Genomic DNA, 12,545 nt, shown 5'->3' with positions numbered 1-12,545 from the left:
TGTGATTATACCCCTTGCAAGCATCCGCAACTACAAGAAAGTAATTAAGATAAATCTAACCACAGCCTTAAACTCTGAGATCCTGCTATCCCTCCTGCATCGATATACCAACGGGGGTTTAGGTTTCTGTCACTCCGGCAACCCCGCAATTGGCAAACGAATACAAGATGCATTCCCCTAGGCCCATAAATGGTGAAGTGTCATGTAGTCGACGTTCACATGACACCACTAGAAGAATAACACCACAACTTAAATATCATACCATTGAATATTACTCAACCATAGTTCACTACTAACATTTAGACTTCACCCATGTCCTCAAGAACTAAACGAACTACTCACGAGACATCATATGGAACATGATCAGAGGTGATATGATGATGAATAACAATCTGAACATAAACTTGGTTCAATGGTTTCAATCAATAGCATCAACAACAAGTAGAAATCGATACCGGGAGAGTTTCCCCTATCAAACAATCAAGATCAAACCCAAATTGCTACAGCGGTGACGGTGTCCAGCGGTGGAGACAGCGGTGATGATGGTGGAGATGATGATGATGGTGATGGAGATGATGTCCAGCTCGATGACGGTGACGATGGCGTCGATTTCCCCCTCCTAGAGGGAATTTCCCCGGCGGATTCCTGCCCGCCGGAGAGCTCTTTTCTCTCTGGTGTTCTCCGCCCCGCAGAGGCGGCTGTAACTCTTCGTGAGGTACCCTCTGTGGCTTAGGTTTTCGGGACGAAGGGTTTCGCGAAGAAAAGGAGGCCAAAGGGGCTGTGGGGCCCCCACACCACAAGGTGGCGCGGCCAGGCCATGGGCCGCGCCGCCCTATGGTCTGGGCCCACCTTGGGTCCAGCTGGCTCCTCCTTCTGGCTTCCTTCGTCATCTTGAAAAATAGGATTTTTGGTATAATTTCCTTCCACAGTTGATCTTCCGAAATATTGCGTTCTGACGGTGCTTTTTCCAGCAGAATCCTGGCTCCGGTGCTTGATCCTCCAATAATGATGAAACATGCAAAATAGATGAAATAACATAAGTATTGTATCCAAATATGAAATATATCAATGAATAACAGCAAATTATGATATAAAATAGTGATGCAAATTGGACGTATCAGTGAACCATGCGACAAGATAGGTGGCATCGGTATTGGAACGTTTATGGTGTAATCAGTTGGTGGTGGCACCGCATGATTATCCCCTAGACGTTCCGCAATCGGTGTCTCATCCTTCCCCTTTGTTGAAGTGCCGGTCTCCCCAAGCCCTTCCTTTTGTGGATCTTTTGTCGATTGCGCGACAAAATCAAGAAGAGGAAATAGACTAGCTTTTGGTGGAGGATCCGCGACACTTGCATTAGGATTTTCGGTAGGGGTTGGCATTGAGCAACCAACTCCATCATCATTGCCTTCATTTGGCTAACGATGGATGACTCCAATTTCTTGAGGTCATCCAACGTAGCCGTTGTGCTATCGATGGTAGATGATGGAGCGGGTGGCTCAAGGGAAGGGGACCCATTCACAACCTTCTCTTGTCCGGCCATTTCTTAGGCGGTAAAGCCCGAGCAAGAAAACCTCGCTCTGATACCAATTGAACGGATCATAGCGGACAAGGGGTGGGGGGTGAATGGACGCTACACAAATTTTAAGTCTTTTTCAGTTTTTAGCAAGCGGAAGGTAAAGGTGAATACTTTAGTGATGGAGATGTTCCTAGTATGATCCTAGACAAGTGCAACAAGTAAAGGAACCAAGCATGATAGTAGGAGTAAGGAGCGGGACAACCGGATGGCGCGGAGACGAGGCGAGGTTTGTTTCCCGCGGTTCCTCCCACAAAAGGGAGTACGTCTGTGTTGAGGAGGTGCTAGCCTCACACAAGAGGCTAGGCGGCAACACAACGAAGGAAGGCCTCACCTTCTTCCTCGAGAGAACTCCACAGAGGGGCTCCCCCTTCTCCACTAAGGCACCGGTCGAGGCGGTGGTTCCTTCACAAGGTTGGGATGAGCTCCACAACACTAGGAGGCTCCCAACAACCTATTGGGCTAGCACAACTCCAAGCTAGCCTCCATAGGTGCACTTCCTCCAAGATCCCACCATAGGAACCCTAACTCCAAGATCCACTAAGGACTAACACGAATTGGTGAAATCTCTCTTGGTAGAACTATAGATCGGGGCCTCCTCCACCACTCTTCAAAATTTGAGCAAGATTGGTTGGATGGTTGGGGAGATCCTCAAAGATTAAGCTCAGCAACAATGGAGGAGAGAGAGAGAAGAGATAAAAATGAGTTGGGGAAGAAGGGCCCTTTAAATAGGCCCCCCGAAATCCAACCGTTACCCGCAATTTTTGCCTAAGCGGTACTACCGCTTTGGTAAGCGGTACTACCGCTCTAGATTTGAAATCCCCACAGAACTTATCCACGTGGACACATAGCGGTACTACCGCTTGCGGTACCGCAATGGCCTCCAGAGCTTACTGGATACCAAGCGGTACCACAGCGGTACTGCCGTAACTTAAGTTACGGTACTCAAGCGGTATTGAGGCGGTACTACCGCTCAAGGTACCGGAAGGGTACTGTACCTTGTTCTGTGGGTCATTTTCTCAGGCAAGTCTCCAGAGCGGTACCGATGGGCGGTACCAGTAGGGGTAGCGGTACTACCGCTACTGGTACCGGTAGTACCGGCCTGACAAAAACTGCTTTCTCCTCTTTTCCTCTCTGACCATGTCACCTCGCGATTGATGTCTACGGGTGCTTCTATTCTTGTAGACAGTGTTGGGCCTCCAAGAGCAGAGGTTTGTAGAACAGCAGCAAGTTTCCCTTAAGTGGATCACCCAAGGTTTATCGAACTCAGGGAGGAAGAGGTCAAAGATATCCCTCTCAAGCAACCCTGCAACCACAAAGCAAGAAGTCTCTTGTGTCCCCAACACACCTAATAGGTGCACTAGTTCGGCGAAGAGATAGTGAAATACAGGTGGTATGAATAAGTATGGGCAGTAGTAACAGCGCCAGAAAAGTGCTTGCTGGCGTGCAGTTGATGGTAGTAATATTGCAGGAAGTAAAGATGCAGTAGAACAGTAAACAAGCAGCGATAGCAGTATTTAGGAACAAGGCCTAGGGATCATACTTTCACTAGTGGACACTCTCAACATTGATCACATAACAGAATAAATAGATAGATGATAGACTCTACACCCTCTTGTTGGATGATGAACACCACTAACTGTGTAGGATTACACGAACCCTCAATGCCGGAGTTAACAAGCTCCACAATATTCAATGTTCATATTTAAATAACCTTAGAGTGCATGACAGATCAACATAACCAAACCAAGTACTAACATAGCATGCGCACTGTCACCTTCGCACTACGAAAGGAGGAATAGATCACATCAATACTATCATAGCAATAGTTAACTTCATAATCTACAAGAGATCACAATCATAGCCTACGCCAAGTACTACACGATGCACACACTGTCACCATTACACCGTGCAGGAGGAATAAACTACTTTAATAACATCACTAGAGTAGCACACAGATAAATTGTGATACAAAACACATTGCAATCATAAAGAGATATAAATAAGCACTTCACTATGCCATTCATAACAGCGAATAAGTATTCTGTGAAATATAGCCTAAGAGACCCACACGGTGCACACACTGTCACCTTTACACACGTGGGACAAGGAGTCTCCGGAGATCACATAAGTAAAATCCACTTGACTAGCATAATGACATCTAGATTACAAGCATCATCATATGAATCTCAATCATGTAAGGCAGCTCATGAGATTATTGTATTGAAGTACATAGGAGAGAGATGAACCACATAGCTACCGGTACAGCCCCGAGCCTCGATGGAGAACTACTCCCTCCTCATGGGAGACAGCAGCGTTGATGAAGATGGCGGTGGTGTCGATGGAGAAGCCTTCCCGGGGCACTTCCCCGTCCCGGCGGCGTGCCGGAACAGAGACTCCTGTCCCCCAGATCTTGGCTTCGCGATGGCGGTGACTATGGAAGGTTTTCTATGGTTTCGTCGAACGTGGTAGGGTTTTCGCGACGGAGACTTTAAGTAGGTGGAAGGGCAGGTCAGGGGGCCAGGCCGGCGCGGCCAAGGCCCAGGCCGCGCCGCCCTAGTGTCTGGCCACCTCGTGGCCCCACTTCGTCTCTCCTTCGGACTTCTGGAAGCATCGTGCAAAAATAGGACCCTGGGCGTTGATTTCGTCCAATTCCGAGAATATTTCCTTACTAGGATTTCTGAAACCAAAAACAGCAGAAAACAGCAACCGGCCCTTCGGTATCTCGTCAATAGGTTAGTTCCGGAAAACGCATAATAATGATATAAAGTATGCATAAAACATGTAGATATCATCAATAATGTGGCATGGAACATAAGAAATTATCGATACGTCGGAGACGTATCAGCATCCCCAAGCTTAGTTCCTGCTCGTCCCGAGCAGGTAAACGATAACAAAGATAATTTCTGGAGTGACATGCCATCATAACCTTGATCATACTATTGTAAGCATATGTAATGAATGCAGCGATCAAAACAATGGTAATGATATGAGTAAACAACTGAATCATAAAGCAAAGACTTTTCATGAATAGTACTTTCAAGACAAGCATCAATAAGTCTTGCATAATAGTTAACTCATAAAGCAATAAATCAAAGTAAAGGTATTGAAGCAACACAAAGGAAGATTAAGTTTCAGCGGTTGCTTTCAACTTATAACATGTATATCTCATGGATAATTGTCAACATAGAGTAATATAACAAGTGCAATATGCAAGTATGTAGGAATCAATGCACAGTTCACACAAGTGTTTGCTTCTTGAGGTGGAGAGAAATAGGTGAACTGACTCAACATAAAAGTAAAAGAAAGGTCCTTCAAAGAGGAAAGCATCGATTGCTATATTTGTGCTAGAGCTTTTATTTTGAAAACATGAAATAATTTTGTCAACGGTAGTAATAAAGCATATGTATCATGTAAATTATATCTTACAAGTTGCAAGCCTCATGCATAGTGTACTAATAGTGCCCGCACCTTGTCCTAATTAGCTTGGATTAACACGGATTATCATTGCATGACATATGTTTCAACCAAGTGTCACAAAGGGGTACCTCTATGCCGCCTGTACAAGGGTCTAAGGAGAAAGTTCGCATTGGATTTCTCGCTTTTGATCATTCTTCAACTTAGACACCCATACCGGGACAACATAGACAACAGATAATGGACTCCTCTTTTAATGCTTAAGCATTCAACAGTTAATATTCTCATAAGAGATTGAGGTTTTATGTCCAAACTGAAACTTCCACCATGATTCATGGCTTTAGTTAGCGGCCCAATGTTCTTCTCTAACAGTATGCATACTCAAACCATTTGATTGTGAAAACCGCCCTTACTTCAGACAAGACGAACATGCATAGCAACTCACATGATATTCAACAAAGAGTTGATGGCGTCCCCAGGAGCATGGTTATCGCACAACAAGCAACTTAATAAGAGATAAAGTGCATAAGTACATATTCAATACCACAATAGTTTTTAAGGCTATTTTGTCCCATGAGCTATATATTGCAAAGGCGAATGATGGAAATTTAAAGGTAGCACTCAAGCAATTTACTTTGGAATGGCGGAGAAATACCATGTAGTAGGTAGGTATGGTGGACACAAATGGCATAGTGGTTGGCTCAAGGATTTTGGATGCATGAGAAGTATTCCCTCTCGATACAAGGTTTAGGCTAGCAAGGTTATTTGAAACAAACACAAGGATGAACCGGTGCAGCAAAACTCACATAAAAGACATATTGTAAACATTATAAGACTCTACACCGTCTTCCTTGTTCTTCAAAACTCAATACTAGAAATTATCTAGACTTTAGAGAGACCAATTATGCAAACCAAATTTTAGCAAGCTCTATGTATTTCTTCATTAATAGGTGCAAAGTATATGATGCAAGAGCTTAAACATGAGCACAACAATTGCCAAGTATCACATTATCCAAGACATTTTACCAATTACTACATGTAGCATTTTCCGTTTCCAACCATATAACAATTAACGAAGCAGTTTCAACCTTCGCCATGAACATTAAAAGCTAAGAACACATGTGTTCATATGAACCAGCGGAGCGTGTCTCTCTCCCACACAAGCATTTATTCAAACAAACAAAAACACACAGACGCTCCAAGTAAAGTACATAAGATGTGACCGAATAAAAATATAGTTTCAAGAGAAGGAACCTGATAATTTTGTCGATGAAGAAGGGGATGCCTTGGGCATCCCCAAGCTTAGATGCTTGAGTCTTCTTGAAATATGCAGGGATGAACCACTGGGGCATCCCCAAGCTTAGACTCTTCACTCTTCTTGATCATAGTATAGCATCCTCCTCTCTTGACCCTTGAAAACTTCCTCCACACCAAACTTAAAACAAACTCATTAGAGGGTTAGTGCATGATGTCTACTTCCCCCTCCTTTTCCTGTAGACAGTGTTGGGCCTCCAAGAGCAGAGGTTTGTAGAACAGCAGCAAGTTTTCCCTTAAGTGGATCACCCAAGGTTTATCGAACTCAGGGAGGAAGAGGTCAAAGATATCCCTCTCATGCAACCCTGCAACCACAAAGCAAGAAGTCTCTTGTGTCCCCAACACACCTAATAGGTGCACTAGTTCGGCGAAGAGATAGTGAAATACAGGTGGTATGAATATATATGAGAAGTAGCAACGGTGCAAGAAAATAGCTTGCTGGCGTGTAGTTGATGGTGGTAGTATTGCAGCAGTAATAACACAGTAAAACAGTAAACAAGCAGTAGTAACGCAGCAGTATTTAGGAACAAGGCCTAGGGATTACACTTTCACTAGTGGACACTCTCAACATTGATCACATAACAGAATAGATAAATGCATACTCTACACTCTTGTTGGATGATGAACAGATTGCGTAGGATTACACGAACCCTCAATGCCGGAGTTAACAAGCTCCACAATCCAATGTTCATATTTAAGTAACCTTATAGTGTAAGATAGATCAATACAACTAAACCAAGTACTAACATAGCATGCACACTGTCACCTTCATGCATATGTAGGAGGAATAGATCACATCAATATTATCATAGCAATAGTTAACTTTGCAATCTACAAGAGATCATGATCATAGCATAAACCAAGTACTAACACGGTGCACACACTGTCACCTTTACACACGTGCAGGAGGAATAGAACTACTTTAATAACTTTGCTAGAGTAGCACATAGATAAATTGTGATACAAACTCATATGAATCTCAATCATGTAAAGCAGCTCATGAGATTATTGTATTGAGGTACATAGGAGAGAGATGAACCACATAGCTACCGGTACAGCCCCGAGCCTCGATGGAGAACTACTCCCTCCTCATGGGAGCAGCAGCGGTGATGAAGATGGCGGTGGAGATGGCAGCGGTGTCGATGAAGAAGCCTTCCGGGGGCACTTCCCCGCTCCGGCAGGGTGCCGGAACAGAGACTCCTGTCCCCCAGATCTTGGCCTCGCGATGGCGGCGGCTCTGGAAGGTTTCTGTGGTTTTCGTCGATCGTATCAGGGTTTTCGCGACAGAGGCTTTAAATAGGCGAAGAGGCGGCACAGGAGGGCTTCTGGGGTGGCCACACCATAGGGGGGCGCGGGCCCCCCTAGGCCGCGCCAGGGTGTGGTTTGGTGGGCCTGTGGCCCCCCTCTGGCCTCTCTGGTGTGTTCTGGATGCTTCCGGGGATTCTAAGATCTTTGGCGTTGATTTCGTCCGATTCCGAGAATATTTCGTTACTAGGATTTCTGAAACCAAAAACAGCAGAAAACAGGAACTGGCACTTCGGCATCTTGTTAATAGGTTAGTTCCAGAAAATGCACGAATATGACATAAAGTGTGCATAAAACATGTAGATAACATCAATAATGTGGCATGGAACATAAGAAATTATCGATACGTCGGAGACGTATCAGTGCATAATCAAAAATTCACATGTTCAGAGATAAAACAATCATTCTTAACACTTCTGGACATTGCACAAAGCTTCTGGAGGTCAATGGAACAAAGAAATCCATCCAACACAGCAAAAGAGGCAATGCGAAATAAAAGGCAGAATCTGTCAAAACAGAACAGTCCGTAAAGACGAATTTTAAAGTGGCACCAGACTTGCTCAGATGAAAATGCCCAAATTGAATGAACGTTGCGTACATATCTGAGGATCACTCACGTAAATTGGCATAATTTCCAGAGTTACCTACAGAGAATTAGGCCCAGATTCGTGACAGAGAGAAATCTGTTTCTGCGCAGTAATCCAAATCTAGTATGAACCTTACTATCAAAGACTTTACTTGGCACAACAATGCAACAAAACTAAGATAAGGAGAGGTTGCTACAGTAGTAACAACTTCCAAGACTCAAATATAAAACAAAAGTACTGTAGCAAAATAAACACATGGGTTATCTCCCAAGAAGTTCTTTCTTTATAGCCATTAAGATGGGCTCAGCAATTTTAATGATGCACTCGCAAGAAATAAGAGTTGAAGCAAAAGAGAGCATCAAAAGGCAAATTCAAAACAAATTTAAGTCTAACATGCTTCCTATGCATAGGAGTTTTGTAAATAAACAAGTTCATGAAGAAAAAAGTAACAAGCATAGGAAGATAGAACAAGTGTAGCTTCAAAAATTTCAGCACATAGAGAGATGTTTTAGTAACATGAAAATTTCTACAACCATATTTTCCTCTCTCATAATAACTTTCAGAGGCATCATGAACAAACTCAACAATATAACTATCACATAAAGCATTCTTATCATGAGTCTCATGCATAAAATTATTACTCTCCACATAGGCATAATCAATTTTATTAGTTGTAGTGGGAGCAAATTCAACAAAGTAGCTATCATTATTATTCTCATCATCAAATATAGGAGGCATATTGTAATCATAATCAAATTTATCCTCCATAACAGGCGGTACTAAAAGACCAATATCATTATAATCATCATAAATAGGAGGCAAAGTATCATCAAAGTAAATTTTCTCCTAAATGCTTGGGGGACTAAAAATATCATGCTCATCAAAGCCAGCTTCCCCAAGCTTAGAATTTTCCATATCATTAGCAACAATGGTGTTCAAAGCGTTCATACTAATATGTTCCATAGGTTTTTTAATTTTCGCATCAAACCATCCATGTCTTAAATCAAGAAATAGAATAAGAAGCTCATTGTTGTCCATTATGCCAAACTAGTGTAAACAAGAAACAAAAAGATGCAATTGCAGGATCTAAAGGAAATAGCTTCGAGCAAACACACCACGGTAACAGAAAAGTACTTAGTACCTGGGACCGGAGTATGAGTGCCTTTTACCTTTCCTCCCCGGCAACGGCGCCAGAAAAGTGCTTGATGTCTACGGGTGCTTCTATTCTTGTAGACAGTGTTGGGCCTCCAAGAGCAGAGGTTTGTAGAACAGCAGCAAGTTTCCCTTAAGTGGATCACCCAAGGTTTATCGAACTCAGGGAGGAAGAGGTCAAAGATATCCCACTCAAGCAACCCTGCAACCACAAAGCAAGAAGTCTCTTGTGTCCCCAACACACCTAATAGGTGCACTAGTTCGGCGAAGAGATAGTAAAATACAGGTGGTATGAATAAGTATGAGCAGTAGTAACGGCGCCAGAAAAGTGCTTGCTGGCGTGCAGTTGATGGTAGTAATATTGCAGGAAGTAAAGATGCAGTAGAACAGTAAACAAGCAGCGATAGCAGTATTTAGGAACAAGGCCTAGGGATCATACTTTCACTAGTGGACACTCTCAACATTGATCACATAACAGAATAAATAGATAGATGCTAGACTCTACACCCTCTTGTTGGATGATGAACACCACTAACTGTGTACGATTACACGAACCCTCAATGCCGGAGTTAACAAGCTCCACAATATTCAATGTTCATATTTAAATAACCTTAGAGTGCATGACAGATCAACATAACCAAACCAAGTACTAACATAGCATGCACACTGTCACCTTCACACTACGAAAGGAGGAATAGATCACATCAATACTATCATAGCAATAGTTAACTTCATAATCTACAAGAGATCACAATCATAGCCTACGCCAAGTACTACACGATGCACACACTGTCACCATTACACCGTGCAGGAGGAATAAACTACTTTAATAACATCACTAGAGTAGCACACAGATAAATTGTGATACAAAACACATTGCAATCATAAAGAGATATAAATAAGCACTTCACTATGCCATTCATAACAACGAATAAGTATTCTGTGAAATATAGCCTAAGAGACCCACACGGTGCACACACTGTCACCTTTACACACGTGGGACAAGGAGTCTCCGGAGATCACATAAGTAAAATCCACTTGACTAGCATAATGACATCTAGATTACAAGCATCATCATATGAATCTCAATCATGTAAGGCAGCTCATGAGATTATTGTATTGAAGTACATAGGAGAGAGATGAACCACATAGCTACCGGTACAGCCCCGAGCCTCGATGGAGAACTACTCCCTCCTCATGGGAGACAGCAGCGTTGATGAAGATGGCGGTGGTGTCGATGGAGAAGCCTTCCGGGGGCACTTCCCCGTCCCGGCGGCGTGCCGGAACAGAGACTCATGTCCCCCAGATCTTGTCTTCGCGATGGCGGCGGCTCTGGAAGGTTTTCTGTGGTTTCATCGAACGTGGTAGGGTTTTCGCGACGGAGACTTTAAGTAGGCGGAAGGGCAGGTCAGGGGGGCACACGAGGGCCCCACACAACAGGCCGGTGCGGCCAAGGCCCAGGCCGCGCCGCCCTAGTGTCTGGCCACCTCGTGGCCCCACTTCGTCTCTCCTTCGAACTTCTGGAAGTTCGTGCAAAAATAGGACCCTGGGCGTTGATTTCGTCCAATTCCGAGAATATTTCCTTACTAGGATTTCTGAAACCAAAAACAGCAGAAAACAACAACTGGCCCTTCGGCATCTCGTCAATAGGTTAGTTCCGGAAAACGCATAATAATGACATAAAGTATGCATAAAACATGTAGATATCATCAATAATGTGGCATGGAACATAAGAAATTATCGATACGTCGGAGACGTATCAGCGATACACACACAAAACAAGAAAACCTATAAGCTACGCTTCAGTCCTCCGATCTTGACGTGTCCAGCGAGGTCACTGTGTACTTGCAAATCTATCAAAGACACTCTTTGCACACGGTGAGATTATTCAAGTGTTGTCATCAAACACACAAAACACGGGTTTTAGACTTTGCTCTTTCAGAAGGTCACCCAAAGATTTATTACTTTGGGGAAAAGAGGACTTGGCAAACTCATCATTCAGCTAGCAGGTTTCTCAATATATTTGCATGATCACAAGTAGAAGTAGAGGATCTAGGCACATAATATTTAGTGAGCCTAATTTGAAGTTGCTCATGTGACTTAGTGAGATGAGAGTGTTCGCTGTCCAAGACTTGTCTAGATCATCTAGTTGTGTTAATTAAGAGAGATGACTGAGGGGGTGAACCCTAGCCCCCCTCCGCCGCCACTCCCCTTCCTCTCTCCCCTGCCTCGTCGCCCCCGGAGGACGCCCCGACAAAGGCCGCTCGTTGTCAGTGAGGGGGACGGCGGGGAGTTCAGCCTAGGGCGCTCGCGCGGTGCCATGCATGGAGGTCGTTGCTGCGCTTGGCCCACCTGCCGCCGTCGAGGTCGCTGCTTGGTGAGCCTTCCCTCCTATTCTGCATTGCTCCCTCCCTTCCTCCCAGGTTGGCTACCCCGGTAGCTCGAGCTCCCTGTCATGGTGGCGGGAGCTCAGATCGGGATCTGGTCGAGGCAGGCTCTAGGGTTTTTGATAAGGGGTTGCCCGATCTTCTCAGTAAGCGAGGTGGATGGTGATGAACACATCGGATGAATACGATGATAAGTGGATGATAACTTGTATGACGCCGACGAAGTCTCTCGATTGATTCCTGTCGCCAATGCAACAACTCTCAACCCTGCAAGATATTCGCAACTCCACACACTTGCGCACGTAGCCGCCGACCACGAAGCGGTAAATTGCAATCTTCTAATCCCCAATGGAATAATAGGTCACACAAATTTTCAGTAGCATAAAACTCCAGATCGAAACGAATTGGACAGTGTTGTATCATTAGTTTTGCGTAGCAAACAACTATGAACTAGGGTTTATCTTAAACGTGGTCTAAACCTAATTTGGGGGCATCCTAGGCACTTATATAGGGGTTCAGGATGACCAGGAGTCAAAAATACACATAGAAAACCGACCCAGATCGGATCTGGTCGAGACAGACTCGGAGTCGGCCGGTCATACGGCCGGTCGAACGGGCCTGGGACCGGGGCAGGCCGGTCGAAACTAGACCTGGCACCGGGTGGAAACCGGGCTAGGCGTCCAGGCTTACTGGATAGTGCCCGACTAGCTCAAGCGTGGTGTCCGGTCTGCGCCGGGCTGATCCGGTGTGGCGCCCGGTCGGACCGGGCCTGGGACTGGGCGCGCCGGCCGGTCTGACCGGACCTGG

The sequence above is a fragment of the Lolium perenne genome, chromosome 7 (genome assembly GCF_019359855.2).
Source record: "Lolium perenne isolate Kyuss_39 chromosome 7, Kyuss_2.0, whole genome shotgun sequence".
NCBI classification, from domain to species: Eukaryota; Viridiplantae; Streptophyta; class Magnoliopsida; order Poales; family Poaceae; genus Lolium; species Lolium perenne.
The sequence above is the reverse complement of the archived record's forward strand: the minus strand, read 5'-3'. Positions refer to the sequence as shown.